General features: G+C 44.5%; 1 pseudogene; it reads left to right on the forward strand.

Moving 5' to 3' along the window:
* Positions 1 to 10,789: 10,789 nt before the first annotated feature.
* LOC119368275 overlaps positions 10,790 to 17,506 on the forward strand; it is a 12,854-nt pseudogene continuing 6,137 nt past the window's right edge.

Raw genomic sequence — 17,506 nt, forward strand, 5'->3', positions numbered from 1 at the left:
GGGAGGGCCCGATCCCGTCCCCGACGCTGCCGTTCGGATCGAACCCCGCCGTCGCCGCCGCCCGAAGCTTCCCCACCGGACTGCCTCCTCCTCCTCACCAGCCTGCCTCCTCTCTGTCGGGTCGTCGCCGTCCTCCTCCCCGACCACCATTACCCCGAACCCTACCCTGCCGTGAGCCACGACCTCCTCCTTCTTTCCCCGTCCCCATGAACACACCGTGTGCTCACGCCTGGTCGCCGTCTCGCTCGCGTTAGCCACGCACGGCCACGCACGGCCGCGCCCCCTCACGCACGGGCCTTGTCCCGGTTCTCAACTGCTCGCTCGACCGACCGCGCTCCGGCGCCCGCTGTCGCCGCACCCACGGCCCCTCGCGCGCCTCGCGCCACTCCCGCTCCGTCGCGGCCTCCCTCCACCACACACTACCCGACTCCATGTGATGCGCCCGTGGCCTCCTTCCCCGTGACGTGCCTGGACCGCGCGCCTCTCCCATCTGCTCCCGCTTCGTCCAGCCCCTGGCCGTGTGCATTCCGCGCGCTGGCTGCGCCCAGCGCCTCGCCCTGCCGTGGCCTCGCCGGCACCCGCGCCTGCAAACTGCCCCGGGCCTCCTCGCCCCGGCGATCTGGGCGAACGCCCAGTCGGGCGCCGCAACGCCCGACCCGCCCCGTAGCGCCCGTGCCCGCTAGCCCCTATGGCCCTATGACATGTGGGGCCCTGCGCCCAGAACGTTTTTATAAACAAGAAAGAAGGGAATTAAAAATAATAATAATAATAACAATTAATTAATTAATTAAAGAATTAATTAACTTAATTAATCTAGTTAATTAAACCTAATTAACCTGCTAATAAATCTAACTACTGTCAATTAGATAACAGCCTATGACATGCGGGACCCACCCATTAGTTGACTGGTCAACGGTCAACTTTGACCGCTTGCATCACGTTGATGTCATGATGACTTCATAAATGCCTTTTGATTTAATTAATTCTGTTAATGCTAAAAATGATTTAAATCTTTTAAAATTAATATAAAATAAACCGTAGCTCGGATGGAAAAACTTTGTACATGAAAGTTGCTCAGAACGACGAGACGAATCCGGATACGCAGACCGTTCGTCCGCCACACATCCATAGCATAGCAAACATGCAATTTTTTCCCTCCGGTTCATCTGTCCGAAAACGCAGAACACCGGGGATACTTTCCCGGATGTTTCCCCCTTCGTCGGTATCACCTCCTACCGCGTTAGGGCATACCTAGCATCGCGTTCTGCCTCCTTATGTTTTGTGATGCTTTGTTTGCTCCGTATTTACTGTTTCTTCCCCCCTTTTCCTTCTCCGGTAGACTACGAGACCGATGTTGCTGCTGCCCAGTTCGACTACGGAGTTGACGACCCCTTCTTGCGAGAGCAACCAGGCAAGCCCCCCCCCTGATCACCAGATATCGCCTATTCTTCTCTATACTGCTTGCATTAGAGTAGTGTAGCATGTTATTGTTCGGTTACTCCTATTCTGTTGCATAGCCTGTCATTGTTGCTACAGTCGTTGATACCTTACCCGCAATCCTAAATGCTTAGTATAGGATGCTAGTTTATCATCATTGGCCCTACATTCTTTCAGTCTACCTTGCTATACTATCGGGTCGTGATCACTTGGGAGGTGATCACGGCTATATACTATACATATATACATACTATACAGATGGTGACTAAAGCCGGGTCAGCTCGTTGAGTACCCGCAAGTGATTCAGATGTGGGGGCTAGAAGGACAGGTGGCTCCATCCCGGTAGAGGTGGGCCTGGGTTCCCGACGGCCCCCGACTGTTACTTTGTGGTGGAGCGACAGGGCAGGTTGAGACCACCTATGCGAGAGGTGGGCCTGGCCCTTGTCGGCGTCCGCGGTTACTTCATAATAACACGTTTAACGAGATCTTGGTATTTGATCTGAGTCTGGCCACTGGCCTATACGCACTAACCAACTACGCGGGAAAGATATGGGCACTCGACGTCGTGGTATCAGTTGAAGCCTTCGTGACATCAGCGACTGAGCGGCGCGCGCCGGATTGGAACGTAAGCCTGCTCTTGTATTAAGGGGGCTAGTTCTGCTTCCGGCCGCCCATGCAACGTGCAGGTGTGCAATGGGCGATGGGCCCAGACCCCTGCGTGCATAGGATTTAGACCGGCTTGTTGACCTCTCTGTTGTGCCTAGGTGGGGCTGCGACGTGTTGATCTTCCGAGGCCGGGCATGACCCAGGAAAGTGTGTCCGGCCAAACGGGTTCGAGCGTGTTGGGTTATGTGGTGCACCCCTGCAGGGAAGTTTATCTATTCGAATAGTCGTGTCCCTCGGTAAAAGGACGACCCGGAGTTATACCTTGACCTTATGACAACTAGAACCGGATACTTAATAAAACACACCCAGACAAGTTCCACAGACAACCCGGTGATCGCTTTTCCACAAGGCGACGAGGGGAGGATCGCCGGGTAGGATTATGCTATGCGATGCTACTTGGAGGACTTCAATCTACTCTCTTCTACATGCTGCAAGATGGAGGTGGCCAGAAGCGTAGTCTTCGACAGGATTAGCTATCCCCCTCTTATTCTAGCATTCTGCAGTTCAGTCCACCGATATGGCACTTTACACATATACCCATGCATATGTAGTGTAGCTCCTTGCTTGCGAGTACTTTGGATGAGTACTCACGGTTGCTTTTCTCCCTCTTTTCCCCTTTCCCTTCTACCTGGTTGTCGCAACCAGATGCTGGAGCCCTGGAGCCAGACGCCACCGTCGATGATGATTCCTACTACACTGGAGGTGCCTACTACTACGTGCAGGCCGCTGACGATGACCAGGAGTAGTTTAGGAGGATCCAGGAAGGAGGCCTGCGCCTCTTTCGATCTGTATCCCAGTTTGTGCTAGCCTTCTTAAGGCAAACTTGTTTAACTAATGTTTGTACTCACATATTGTTGCTTCCACTGACTTGTTTATGTCGAGCACTTGTATTCAAGCCCTCGAGGCCCCTAGCTTGTAATATGATGCTTATATGACTTATTTTATTTTTAGAGTTGTGTTGTGATATCTTCCCGTGAGTCCCTGATCTTGATCGTACACATTTGCGTGCATGATTAGTGTAGGATTGAATCGGGGGCATCACAACTTGATAAACATCACATGCAAATCATAAAGTGACATGATATGGCCATTATCATCTTGCGCCTTTGATCTCCATCTTTGAAGCGCGGCATGATCACCTTCGTCACCGGCATGACACCATGATCTCCATCATCATGATCTCCATCATCGTGTCTCCATAAACTTGTCTCGCCAACTATTACTTCTACTACTACGGCTAACGGTTAGCAATAAAGTAACGTAATTACATGGTCTTGCTCAATGACACGCAGGTCATACAATAAATTAAGACAACTCCTATGGCTCCTGCCGGTTGTCATACTCATCGACATGCAAGTCGTGATTCCTATTACAAGAATATGATCAATCTCATACATCACATATATTTCATTCATCACATCCTTCTTGGCCATATCACATCACACGGCATATGCTGCAAAAACAAGTTAGACGTCCTCTAATTGTTGTTGCAAGTTTTTACGTGGCTGCTATAGGTTTCTAGCAAGAACGCTTCTTACCTACGCCAAAACCACAACGTGATATGCCAATTGCTATTTACCCTTCATAAGGACCCTTTTCATCGAATCCGATTCGACTAAAGTGGGAGAGACACACACCCGCTAGCCACCTTATGCAACAAGTGCATGTCAGTCGGTGGAACATGTCTCACGTAAGTGTACGTGTAAGGCCGGTCCGGGCCGCTTCATCCCACAATACCGTCGAAACAAGATAGGACTAGTAACGGTAAGCATATTGAACAAAATCAACGCCCACAACAACTTGTGTTCTACTCGTGCATTGAATCTACGCAATAAACCTAGCTCATGATGCCACTGTTGGGGAACGTAGCAGAAATTCAAAAAAATTCTACGCAACACCAAGATCAATCTATGGAGATTCTAGCAACAAGAGAGGGAGAGGATGAGCATCTTCATACCTTTGAAGATTGCTAAGCGGAAGCGTTACAAGAACGCGGATGAAGGAGTCGTACTCGTAGCGATTCAGATCGCGATTGATTCTGATCTAAGCACCGAACAACGGTGCCTCCGCGTTCAACACACGTACAGCCCGGAGACGTCTCCTCTTCTTGATCTAGCAAGGGGAGAGGAGAAGTTGAGGGAAAACTCCGACAGCACGACGGCATGGTGGTGATGGAGCTCGTGGTTCTCCGGCAGGGCTTCGCCAAGCACTACGGAGGAGGAGGAGGTGTTGGAGGAGGGAGACGGCTGCGCCAGGGGCAGGGTGCGGCTGCCCTCTCTCTCCCTCACTATATATAGGGGGGAGGGAGGAGGGGGGGCGCCCTAGGGTTCCCTAGGGGAGGGGCGGCAGCCACAGGGGAAACCCTAGATGGGTTTGGGCACCCCCACCCCCTAGGAAACTTTCCCCCCAAGCCGGGAGGGGCGACTGCCCTAGGGGTGGCGCCCCCACCTCTCCTGGTTACATGAGATGGGGTGGGAGGGGCGCTCATCCCCTTAGTGGGCTGATGTGCCCTCTCCCCTTGGCCCATAAGGCCCCCCAACGCTTGTCGGGGCCTCCGAAACCCCTTTCGGACACGCTGGTCATCACCTGGTATCCCCGGAACAATTCCGGACTCCAATACCCTTCGTCCAATATACCGTCTTCACCTCCGGACCACTCCGGAACTCCACGTGACGTCCGGGATCACATCTGGGACTCCGAACTACCTTCGGTAACCGCATACTATTTCCCATAACAACTCTAGCGTCACCGAACCTTAAGTGTGTAGACCCTACGGGTTCGGGAACCATGCAGACATGACCGAGACATTCTCCGGTCAATAACCAACAGCGGGATCTGGATACCCATGTTGGCTCCCACATGTTCCACGATGATCTCATCGGATGAACCACGATGTCAAGGATTCAAGCAATCCCGTATGCAATTCCCTTTGTCAATCGATATGTTACTTGCCCGAGATTCGATCGTCGGTATCCCAATACCTTGTTCAATCTCGTTACTGGCAAGTCACTTTACTCGTTTCGTAATGCATGATCCCGTGACTAACTACTTAGTCACATTGAGCTCATTATGATGATGCATTACCCAGTGGGCCCAGAGATACCTCTCCATCATACGGAGTGACAAATCCGAGTCTCGATTCGTGCCAACCCAACAGACACTTTCGGAGATACCTGTAGTGCACCTTTATAGCCACCCAGTTACGTTGTGACGTTTGGTACACCCAAAGTACTCCTGCGGTATCAGGGAGTTACACAATCTCATGGTCTAAGGAAATGATACTTGACATTAGAAAAGCTTTAGCAAATGAACTACACGATCTTGTGCTATGCTTAGGATTGGGTCTTGTCCATCACATCATTCTCCTAATGATGTGATCTCGTTATCAATGACATCCTATGTCCATGGTCAGGAAACCATGACCATCGGTTGATCAACGAGCTAGTCAACTCGAGGCTCACTAGGGACATGTTGTGGTCTATGTATTCACACATGTATTGCGGTTTTCGGTCAATACAATTATAGCATGAATAATAGACAATTATCATGAACAAGGAAATACAATATTAACCATTTTAGTATTACCTCTAGGGCATATTTCCAACAATTATTAGAGCATTGTCCCAAGTGAGGAAAGTCTGATGGAAGCTATGATTCCCTCACAAGTTGGGATGAGTCTCCGGACTTTACAAAAAAATAAAATAGGCCAAAGAAGCCCACCAAAAAATGAGCGAAAAGAGAGAAGGGACAATGTTACTAAGTGAGGGCTTTTGGCGGGCAACCTCCATGGAGGTGGATATTTTGAAAAATTCAATAATTACATTTTGGTGTTTCAAAAATTCTGGAAAAAAATCTACGTATTCTACAAGTGTATAAAATCTGACAACGAAATACATTATGGTGAGAGCTACACACAAAAAAACAAAAACCTGCATTTCTAATAGTGAACAGTGTTCGCACTGTTCATCAGTTCAAAAAACGTGATTTGTCTTTTTTGTGTAGCTCTCATTATAATGTATTTCATTTTCAAAATTTACACACATGTAGAATACATCCATGTTAACATGTATGATTTTTTCAGAATTTTTCGAAACATTAAAAATATGTTTTTTGATTTTTTTTCAAAATACCCACCTCCATGGAGGTCGACCCCGTTGACATTTTGCACAATGTTACTATCCATTTACCACACTTGTGCTTCAAAGTATCACCATGATTTTCATGATAGAGAGTCTTCTATTTTGTCACTTTCATATACTAGTGGGAATTTTTCATTATATAAATTGGCTTGTATATTCCAATGATGGGCTTCCTCAAAGTGCCCTAGGTCTTCATGAGCAAACAAGTTGGATGCACACCCACTTAGTTTCTTTTTGAGCTTTCATATACTTATAGTTCTAGTGCATCCGTTGCATGGAAATCCCTACTCACTCGCATCGATATTGATTGATGGGCATCTCCATAGCCCATTAATTTGCCTAGTTGATGTGAGACCATCTCCTTATTTTTGTCTTCTCCACAACCGCCATATTCTATTCCACCTATAGTGCTATAATCATAGCTCACGCTCATGTATTGCGTGAAAGTTGAAAAAGTTTGAGAACACTAAAGTATGAAACAGTTGCTTGGCCAATACCGAGGTTGTGCATGATTGAAATATTTTGTGTGATGAAGATGGAGCATAGCCAAACCATATGATTTTGTAGGGATAACTTTCTTTGGACATGTTATTTTGAGAAAACACGATTGCTTTATTAGTATGCTTGAAGTATTATTGTTTTTATGTCAATATTAAACTTTTGTTTTGAATCTTATGGATCTGAACATTCATGCCACAATAAAGAAGACTACATTGAAAAAAATATGATAAGTAGCATTTCACATCAAAAAAATTGTTTTTATCATTTACCTACTCGAGGACGAGCAGGAATTAAGCTTGGGGATGCTTGATACGTCTCCAATGTATCTATAATTTTTTGATTGTTCCATGCTATTATATTATCTATCTTTGATGTTTTATATGCATTTATATGCTATTTTATATTATTTTTGGGACTAACCTATTAACCTAGAGCAGTGCCAGTTTATGTGTTTTCCTTGTTTTTGAGTTTTACAGAAAATGAATATCAAATGGAGTCCAAACGGAATAAAACTTTCGCGATGATTTTTCTTGGACCAGAAGACATTCACGTAGCTTGGAGAGGGGGCCATAGGAGTCCTGAAGGCACCACAAGCCCTTAGGGCGCGCCCTAGGGGGGCGCGCCTCCCTGGCTTGTGGGTCCCACGGGAGTCCTCCAACCCTAATTCTTGGCCTATAAATTCCCAAATATTCCCAAATCACAAGAAGCACCCACCAAAATACTATTTCGCCGCCGCAAGCTTCTGTTCTCGTGAGATCCCATCTTGGGGCATTTTTTAGCGATCTGCCGGAGGGGGATTCAATCATGGAGGGCTTCTACATCAAACCTATTGCCCCTACCGATGACGTGTGAGTAGTTTACCACAGACCTACGGGTCCATAGCAAGTAGCTAGATGACTTCTTCTCTCTCTCTTTGATCTTCAATACAATATTCTCCTCAATGTTCTTGGAGATCTATTCAATGTAATACTTTTTGCGGTGTGTTTGTCGAGATTCGATGAATTGTGAGTTTATGATCAGATTATCTATGAATATTATTTAAGTCTTTTCTGAACTCTTTTATGCATGATTAAGATATCTTTGTATTTCTCTTCGAACTATCGATTTGGTTTGGCCAACTAGATTGTTTTTTCTTGGAATGGGAGAGGTGCTTAGTTTTGGGTTTAATCTTGCGGTGTCCTCACCCAGTGACACAAGGGGTAGCGAGGCACATATTGTATTGTTGCCATCAAGGATAAAAGGATGGGGTTTATGTCATATTGCTTGAGTTTATCCCTCTATATTATGTCATCTTGCTTAAGACGCTACTCCATTCTTATGAACTTAATACTCTAGATGCATGCTGGATAGCGGTCGATGTGTGGAGTAATAGTAGTAGATGCAGGCAGGAGTCGGTCTACTTGTCACGGACGTGATGCCTATATTCATGATCATTGCCTTGGATGTCATCATAATTAGGCTGTGTTTGGTTGGACTTTTGGAGCCAGCTTTTGGCTTTTCAAAGCTATAAGCTAACCAAAGGGAGAAACGTGAGAAGCTGAAGTTGCAAAAGCTACAGATTCCCGTAGTGTAATTTTTGAAGCAGGTGAACCCCCAACTTCAGCAATGCATTTTTAACTGTCCCCTGGATGTTGCGTGGTATTTACCCACCTTTGCCACTGGCAAGTCAAAAAACGATTCATTCTATTCCCCCCCAGCGATGGTCAGCCACGAGAGATCTCATCCTCGCAGAAAAAAAATGCTCGATCCCCTTGGACCTGAGCGACAGCTAGGGTTCCTAGCTAGCGCCGCCGCCGGCGGCGCCCCTCCACTGCCGCCGGCGCCGCCTCCCGCGTCCGCCGCCACATTGCTACCTCTTCTCTCCTCTACTACCCAGCGGATCTCCTCCTTCCTCAAGTACCTGCATGGACCATCGGACCAGCAAGGGCCGCTGTTCCTCCACCAGTGCGCGCCCCGCCGCCGGCGCTGCCTCCGGCTGCCCCGCCGCAACCTCCTCCCTCCATTCAGTAGCTGCTCCCCTTTCCTCCCGCTTTTTTCTCTGTTGGTATTGATCGAATTCATGTGAAGTGATGAACAGTGGTTGTCTTTTGATATATTTATACATATTGCTTGTCAAATTGTTGTATATTGATGGAAAGTGGACTGCATATTGTCCTATGTTGTTGTACAGTGACTGGGTTATTGATGAATACTTGGTGCATTGATGTACATTGGATGGTTGCTTGCTGCGGATTGCTGCCTAATTGCTTGTTGGACCATATATATATTGATAACATGAGCAATATTCGTAGTAGGATCATTGCATTATGGTCAATTTGCATGTAAACATATTCACTCAGGCTCAGGGGCATTACAGACAATTCACGGCCAAATCTACAGTTTCACAGTTGTTTGAACCAAACAGCCTCCAGTTTTTCCACAGCTGCTTTTTCACAGCAGCTTCTCCACAGCTGCTTTTCCACAGCAGCTTTTCAAGAATCTGCAGCTCAACCAAACACAGCCTTATTCACTTTTCTATCAATTACTCAACAGTAATTTGTTCACCCACCGTGTGCTTTCTTCAAGAGAGAAGCCTCTAGTGAAACCTATGGCCCCAAGGTCTATTTTCCATCATACATTTTCGGATCTATAAAACCAAAAACCCAAAAATGCCTTGCTGTAATTTATTTGTTTTTACTTTATTTTATGTTTTAGTAACCTTTTATATCCATCTCTATTATATCTCATCCTTGCAAGTGATCGTAAAGGGATTGACAACCCCTTTATCGCGTTGGCTGCAAGTGTTTGATTGTTTGTGCAGGTGCATAGATTGGAGACTTGCTCGTACCTCCTACTGAATTGATATCTTGGTTCTCAAACTGAGGAAAATACTTATATCTACTTTACTGCATCACTTTTTCCTCTTCAAGGGAAACACCAACGCAAGCTCAGGAAGTAGCGGGCACCAAGCACAACTGCATCACCGAATTCTCCCGGGCTCTTTAGACCGTCGGTTACCCTTTCTTATTATGGAATTGTTACTAGTGTTAGTAGTTTGTATTGAACTCCAATGGTGATCGTTTGAACCTGTGCTGCGAATATGTTAATATTTTGGCCAGGATCATCACCCTGGCGTGAAGCAGGGGCATAAGATGCCCCTACTGTCTTTAACGATGGCCCAAGTATATTAGTTAGTCTCTTAATCTGTTGTTATCTTCATGCGCATTGCTTGTTTGCATTGTTTGCCTCCTATCAGTTGTGCCTGCTATTGTGCTGCTAATGTGATGGTAAGACCATCACATTTGAATGGGGTGAGCAGAACATAAACTTGTATGCAGCCAAACAGCTACGGTTTACATCTGCTCAGCCCTTAAGTACATATGCAGGCAACTAAACATCTAGCCCTAAAGTGTTCATTGATGCAATGCGGGCAACCAAATAACATGCAGATGTTGGTTTGTTGCCTGTTTTTGCTCAACCAGGCTGGGTTGAGATGGGGATAAAATGCAGATACTGTTGCTTGCAAATGACAACCAAACACGCCCCTATTGCTTTCCCTTGTACTTTCTGTATGAATTCCTTCAGATGGGTCCTTGATGTAAAATGTGTGTGAGCTAAAAACGGAGGAAAACACGGCGTAGACCCCTGGCCGCCGTTATGGAGTCGTCGTGGCGAGAACAGGTTCTACCTGTGCAGCTAGCTGTACTGTCGCGCTGTGCAGTTGCGCAGTCCGTTCACCGCGCGCGGCTGCCCGAATCCCAAGACCCCAAAAGCATTCTCCCTCTCCCATCCCACAAGCAAAAAATTTCTGCGCCGTGCACTGTACTGATCCCCCTCTCTCTCCCTTCCATTGATCGCTCCTGCTCTGCTTTTTCTCCACGCAGACGCACGACAGCCACCCCCACCGCCTTGACCGTCTCGAAGCGCATCCTCCTCCTCCTCCTCCAGACGGCCAGGCCAACCAGCACCACCGCAAGACCAGCACCCTTCCTCCTCCTCCCTCTCCTCGCGAATGCCGCCTGCTTGCTCGGGTGCTCGCGAGAGGAGAGCGCGGTAGCCGCGGCGACATGGGGGAGATGGATTTGGAGGACGTGGTGCTCTCCTGGTCGGTCCAGGAGATCAACGACGACGACCTCTACAGGGACAAGGTACTCCCTGGCGTCATCCATCCATCCCGAGGTTGCCGCTGCTAGTAGTTCCGCGAGCGGGCGCGCGGTTTGGCGAGCTTGAGCCTTCGCTTTTTCGAATCTGCGCGTATATACGTCGTACGGACCCCGGACCGGCGAAGCGTGTGCGTGCGTATGTGCGCTAGCTAGGTTTTCTACTCCGACTACTCGTGCTTAAATCCCGCGTAATCGAAGTTGGGTCAGTTGCTGGATGCTCCAAATGATGAAATGATGGTGCTCTGCTCTGTCTCTCTGTGTGTGTGTGTTGTCCGTGTGCTCAGGTTTAGAGGGGGTTTCTGTCCACGTGTCATGGAAGCGCAATTGGCAAGTGCTTAGCGATGCAAATTCAGTGCCCTTTGCTGTGCTAACTGCTGATTGCCATTTCTGGACCATCTGATAGCTAGTAACATGATTGTTGCACACTTGCACGCTTGGTGATACATGTCTGTCAGGAAAGAAATTACAGTTGCTGTTGGTGTCATATGTTACTGATTTGGGCTAACTAGTTGGCATCCATGAAGCTTACTCCCTCCGTCCCAAAATAAGTATCTCAACTTTGTACTAAAGTTGGGACACTTATTTTGGGACGGAGGGAGTATATGTTACTGATTGAGTGGAGCTGCCCACTGCTGTTGACAAGAATGCCACACTAATTTCCTTTGCCCACGATGTACAGTCATTTCTCAAGCCTTTCAGTAGGCTGTAGCATCATCTTGCCTGTCTCATTCCAGAAAACTCTAGATAATACATGGTGTGAGTTTTCAGTGGCTCTTGTGGGATGATAGGCGTGTAACTTATCTATCCTAATGAGAGACCGCGTGTGGCAGAAATTATAAACTGCGTTGCTATGAAACATATTGCATCTACAGTTTAAGCGATGTATGGTAACCTCCTTGTGATATGAGCACCTTAACCCTGTATTGATACTTGCTTGTTCTTCCAGTATAAGAAATTGACTCTGCTAGCATTAATTATGTGCCATTTTTTGTGCTCAAGGAACTGTTGAATCATCTTTTTCTAGCTATAATCATATCTCATTTGTGACCTCATTTGTGTTTTAGGTTGTGACCATTCCCTGCAACTTCAAGTCACTTGATCACTATCTCGTGTCGTTTCGTGTGCCTCTGATTGAAGAAACAAGGTCAGATCTATGCTCACGCCTTCAACTCATCAGTGAAGCACCCTCGTCGAAAATACGTTCCATGGAGGTAGCAGCAAAATCGGGATTATACATCCTGGATGTGGACTTTTGGGATAATGATGCTGGTTTTTCTACTGGGAATTATACTACGAGGAATGGTGATATATTTATTTTGTCTAGCATAAAACCTGAAGCTGCAGAGGACTTAAACCGCCATGGTGTGACATACTGCTTGGCAATGGTTACTGAGGTTTCTATGGATGATGAATACCAGAAGGGCTTCAGAGTCAAAGTTGCAAACAATATTGGTTTGGAAGAAGACTTAAACAAACTCAAACATGCAATATTTCTCAGCAATATCACGACAAGCATGCGGATATGGAAAGCACTTACCTTTGACACGCACATAGATAACAATTTCACAGTAATCAAGTCGCTCTTAGCCCCCACAAATTTGGTAATATGACATGAATACTTGTGTTTTAGTTTTACTAGTTACCATTATAAATTAGTATGTGACCTAACTTTTTGAGCTTCTCTTTGTTGTCTCTGTTGCAGGGTGAGGATGTTTGTGATGTCTGTATTAAACAGCATGGTGGCTGTTTGGCTTCTTTCACAGAGCAACTACTTTCGATTAAGCTTAATCGATCACAAATGGATGCCATTGAATCTGTCATCTCAGCTGTACAGTGTGGGCATGTGAACCTCATGAAGCTTATATGGGGCCCACCAGGTACTGGAAAGACCAAGACACTTAGTGCTTTATTGTGGGTTCTGGCACATTTGAAATGCAGAACTCTGACTTGTGCTCCCACTAATGTTGCTGTCATTGGAGTTTGCACTCGTTTCCTTAAGAAAATGAAGAATTTCAGTGAGATAATTGATGAAAATGGTCTGCCTTTTTCTTTTGGAGATATCTTGCTGTTTGGAAGCAGGTCTAACATGGACATCACCGAGGATCTTCAGGAAGTTTACTTGGATTTTCGTGTTGATGAACTTGCGGAATGCTTTTCATCGTCGTCTGGATGGAACTACCGAATAGCTTCGATGGTATCCTTTTTTGAAGACTCTGTTTCACGGTATGATATGCTTCTTGAGGATGATGGCAAAATTGATCCAGTGTGCTTTCTGGACTTCATAAAGAAGCAATTTGATGCAACAGCAATAGCTCTGAAAAGATGTGTAATGAGTTTGTGGGTTCACCTTCCTGGAAGATGCTTTTCTCATGATAGTGTCATAAATATATCTATGTTGCTTAATATGCTAGAAAAATTTAGCACCCTTCTGTGCAAAGCAGACTTGACCGATGAGAGCTTGAAAAGGGGCCTTGGTTGTCTGTCTACTGTAAACTCTGTTTGTGTAAAGTCTATATCTTCACTTGAGAAGGAACTGGATGGAGCAAGGTCCACATGCCTTAAATTGCTTATAGATCTGCTACACTCTCTTAACTTACCTACTGGAGTAGACAAAAACTGGGTGAAGAACTACTGCATACGTAATGCAACACTTCTTTTCTGTACTACCTCTAGTTCTTATCACTTACATGACATGAATATTGCACCCCTCGATGTATTAATTGTTGATGAGGCTGCTCAAGTACGGGAGTGTGAACTGGTGATCTCACTACGGCTACATTTGCTAAAACATGTTGTTTTGGTAGGGGATGACTGTCAGCTGAGTGCGATGGTTAAAAGCAAAGTAAGGTTTCGTGTCACCCTCTTTATACTGTTTTGGTTTCATTTCTTAGTCACTGGTGCATTTATTAACGAGATGAAATTGTGATACTGAAATGCTACAACACTTTTTTCTTGAAAAAAAAAATGTAAATGCCAAATCTTCTCTGTATGTTCCGTTTGTTATTGATCTGTTTTTGATAATCTTAATTCTTACCTTACATTGTTTATCTCTAGGTATGTAAAGAAGCTGGATTTGGAACAAGTCTTTTTGGGAGATTAATTGCGCTAAAAGTTGAAAAACATTTGCTGAATATACAGCATCGCACGAATCCTTGTATCAGCTTATTTCCAAATGCTCAGTTTTATGAGAGGAAGATCTTAGATGGTTCCAGTGTCCTATCTCCTAGCTATAATAAGGATTACACATGCCTCCCTTTTGGCAGCTACACGTTTATAAATGTCACTGATGGAAGGGAAGACAAAGAGGGCATGTGAAACAGTCGGAGAAACATGGTTGAAGTTGCTATTGTTTTGCACCTAATCCACACCATCTTTAAATGTATGTCTTTAAGTTGAACTCTATCATTTATTTAACCTTAATATCCTTTCTAGTTATTAATTTTTTTATGAAGCTACTTGGCTAATATAACATGGTACCCGCAAAAAAAACCTAGTATAACATGGGATCTTTGCAAGCTCACATGGTCTTCATAACCTTCATTGGTAGAAAGTTCTACAATAATCTATGTTCAAGAGTCCAGTTGTCTATATGTGTATCTCGTGATCATGATTGCATCATTCTGGCTTTATGAAAGTTCAATTCTACAGCCCTGTTGTTCTATAGACAATGTTAAATTTTTATTTAGACAGAGGAGAACATTTAGTAGATAACATGAAAGCTGAAATACTATGCTCTATTAGAGTTGTTATATCCACTGCATGTGCCCTCTTAAGCAATTTTTATTATCGTCAGAGTGGAAAAGCAATGATTTGGTGATGCAGAATCAACTTAAGTTTGCTTAAGAAAATAAATTCAGTAGCCTTGTCCAAAATTTGATCACTCATGTTTTTTCTGCAGCATGGAAAAAGACAGGCCAAGGTTTCAGCATCGGTGTGGTCTCTCCATATAATGCTCAAGTTGATGCAATCAAAATTAGACTTGGCAAAAAATACGATGCATGCGATGGCTTTAATGTGCGGGTGAAGTCCATTGATGGTTTCCAAGGAGAAGAGGATGATATAATAATACTATCAACTGTTAGATCCAATGGGAGAGGAGTTGTTGGATTTCTTGCTGATAACCAAAGAACAAATGTTGCTCTTACTAGAGCAAGGTGTGCATCAATTATTTTGCTGTCCCTTGTTTTATTACTGTTCAAAGTATGTAAGAGTAAGACTGATGATATAAATCATCTGATCGATGCTTTATTTCGTGCAGGCACTGTCTTTGGATTGTTGGGAATGCTCATACACTGTATAAAAGTGGAACCGAATGGACAGATCTTGTTGCTGATGCAGAAAGGCGGAAATGTGTTTTCAGTGCCACTAATGACGCAACCATCTGTAGGTTGGTTTTGCAAGTAAAGCAAGAGCTTGATGAACTTGATGATCTTCTGAATGCCGATTCAGTGGTTTTCAGCAATACCAGATGGAAGGTAAGTACCATGGTTTCAGCGGCTGAGCCAGGAAAATCGAATGAGGGGGACCAAGTGTTGCTAAGCCTCGGTGGTTTTAGCCAGTTGGGCTTTCAACATACTTTCATGTTTTCTAATATGTCACTGCACTTAAATTACCCAGAATGCGAACCACATTTCTTGTTGTCTTAGGGTTTACTAAATATACACTTCCTTTATAGTGTGATTTTCTGTTTGTTCGTGGATAGACATGTCTCACTTTTCAGAATCATTTATGCGGTTCGTTTGTCTCTGCTAGGTTGTTTGCTCTGTAATAGGATTGTGAGTGATTTGTAATTAAGATTTTCAGGGACATGTGCTACTTTGTACCATGCTATGTCAATTCTATAGTTCTTTTCTATAGAGTACATAACATCTTGTGAACCTCCTAGTTTTCTTGAAGAACACACTGTTCTTTCATTTTTCTCATATACGCTTTTTCTCAGGTTCCGTTTTTTGTACTTTTAAATTCAACAGGTCATTCTTAGCGATGAGTTTAGGAAGACTTTCACCAAACTAAAATCACCACAGCTCAGGAGGGAAGTACTCCAAAAGCTTATCAAACTTGGACGTGGTTGGAGGACAACAGTTAAGAACCTCGATATACCTGGTGTTTCTCATCTTCCAAAAGTATACAAGGTTAGGGACCTGTATCTTGTATGGAGTACTGACATGGAGAAAACCGAAAGAAGGTATTTCCAGATAATTAAAATTTGGGACCTACAATCACAGCAAAGTGTTGCAAGAACGGTTCAACGTCTCGAGAATTTGTTTTCCATGTACACGGATGATTACCTGGATCACTGCAGGAGAGTGCAAACACAGGGGTATGAGAATTTGTTTATTATTAATGGGCTATACTCAGGTCCCTTCTATTTTCATTAACCTATGATGCCTATAGATCAACTTTTTTGTAAATAGTCATGCCTACAAATGAACTGCATGTAGACATTCTTCTAATTTTTGCCGTCCTTTTTGTCGTGGATAACAGGAAACTGGAGGTTCCTAAGGTTTGGGATGTTGGGCATGATATTATTCGCTATAACATGGATTGCAAAGTTGATGCTCATGAAGAGCATGATCTCGCAGATACATCATATGCCATTGAGAATTCAAAAGTTAGTGAAAGCTTCTTGCTGATGAAGTTCTACTCTTTATCATCTGGAATGGCAAAGCATTTGCTGACAGCTACTGATGGGTCTGAAATCAACATCCCCTTTGAACTGAGTGATGAAGAGCGGGTGGTAATCCAATTCCCGCTCACTAGTTTTATACTTGGGAGGTCGGGCACCGGAAAAACTACTGTATTGACAATGAAACTGATTCAAAAAGAGCAACTGTCATTGATTGCATCCCAAGGTCTAAATTTGGATGGAGCTGATTTGTCTGTGGTGGATGAAAATAATATTATGCCACTAAAGAATGAAGGAGAAAGTTCTGTGAAACAAGTATTTATCACTGTGAGCCCAAAGTTATGTTCAGCCATAAAAGATCACATCTGCAGACTTAAAACGTAAGTCTGTTGAATTGGACCCCTATTTTAAAGTACTACATATGTTTACACCATTTTGGAAATGATTTTGATATAGATATTTAAAGTGGACAGAAATGCGTGCACGAGTTGGCTCAACTTTTTTCATTGTACTATGTTCTGCTGTATTGCTAACCTCATGCTCTTTAGACCCTTTGTCATACCCTTTTAAGGGTCAATTCTTTTATTCATTTGAAGTGTATTTTCTCTTTAAGATATGATTTTAGGAATTAAAAAAAACTGCAAGTACGGGGAACTACCACTTGGTGCTCTCACATGACTAGCCAACTGAACCATGCTTGGTGCTCTTTTATGAAAATATGTATTGCAAGCCGGTTTGGTGAATTCTTTGAAAGATATTCACTTTGCTTATTTTATGATTTGTATCAACAATGATGCATATTAATTCCAATTTATTTCAACCCTATATAGATTTGGCAAAGGGGAGCCTTGGCGCAGTGGTAAAGCTGCTGCCTTGTGACCATGAGGTCACGGGTTCAAGTCCTGGAAACAGCCTCTTGCAGAAATGTAGGGAAAGGCTGCGTACAATAGACCCAAAGTGGTCGGACCCTTCCCCAGACCCTGCGCAAGCGGGAG

The sequence above is a fragment of the Triticum dicoccoides genome, chromosome 2B (assembly GCF_002162155.2).
Source record: "Triticum dicoccoides isolate Atlit2015 ecotype Zavitan chromosome 2B, WEW_v2.0, whole genome shotgun sequence".
NCBI lineage: Eukaryota > Viridiplantae > Streptophyta > Magnoliopsida > Poales > Poaceae > Triticum > Triticum dicoccoides.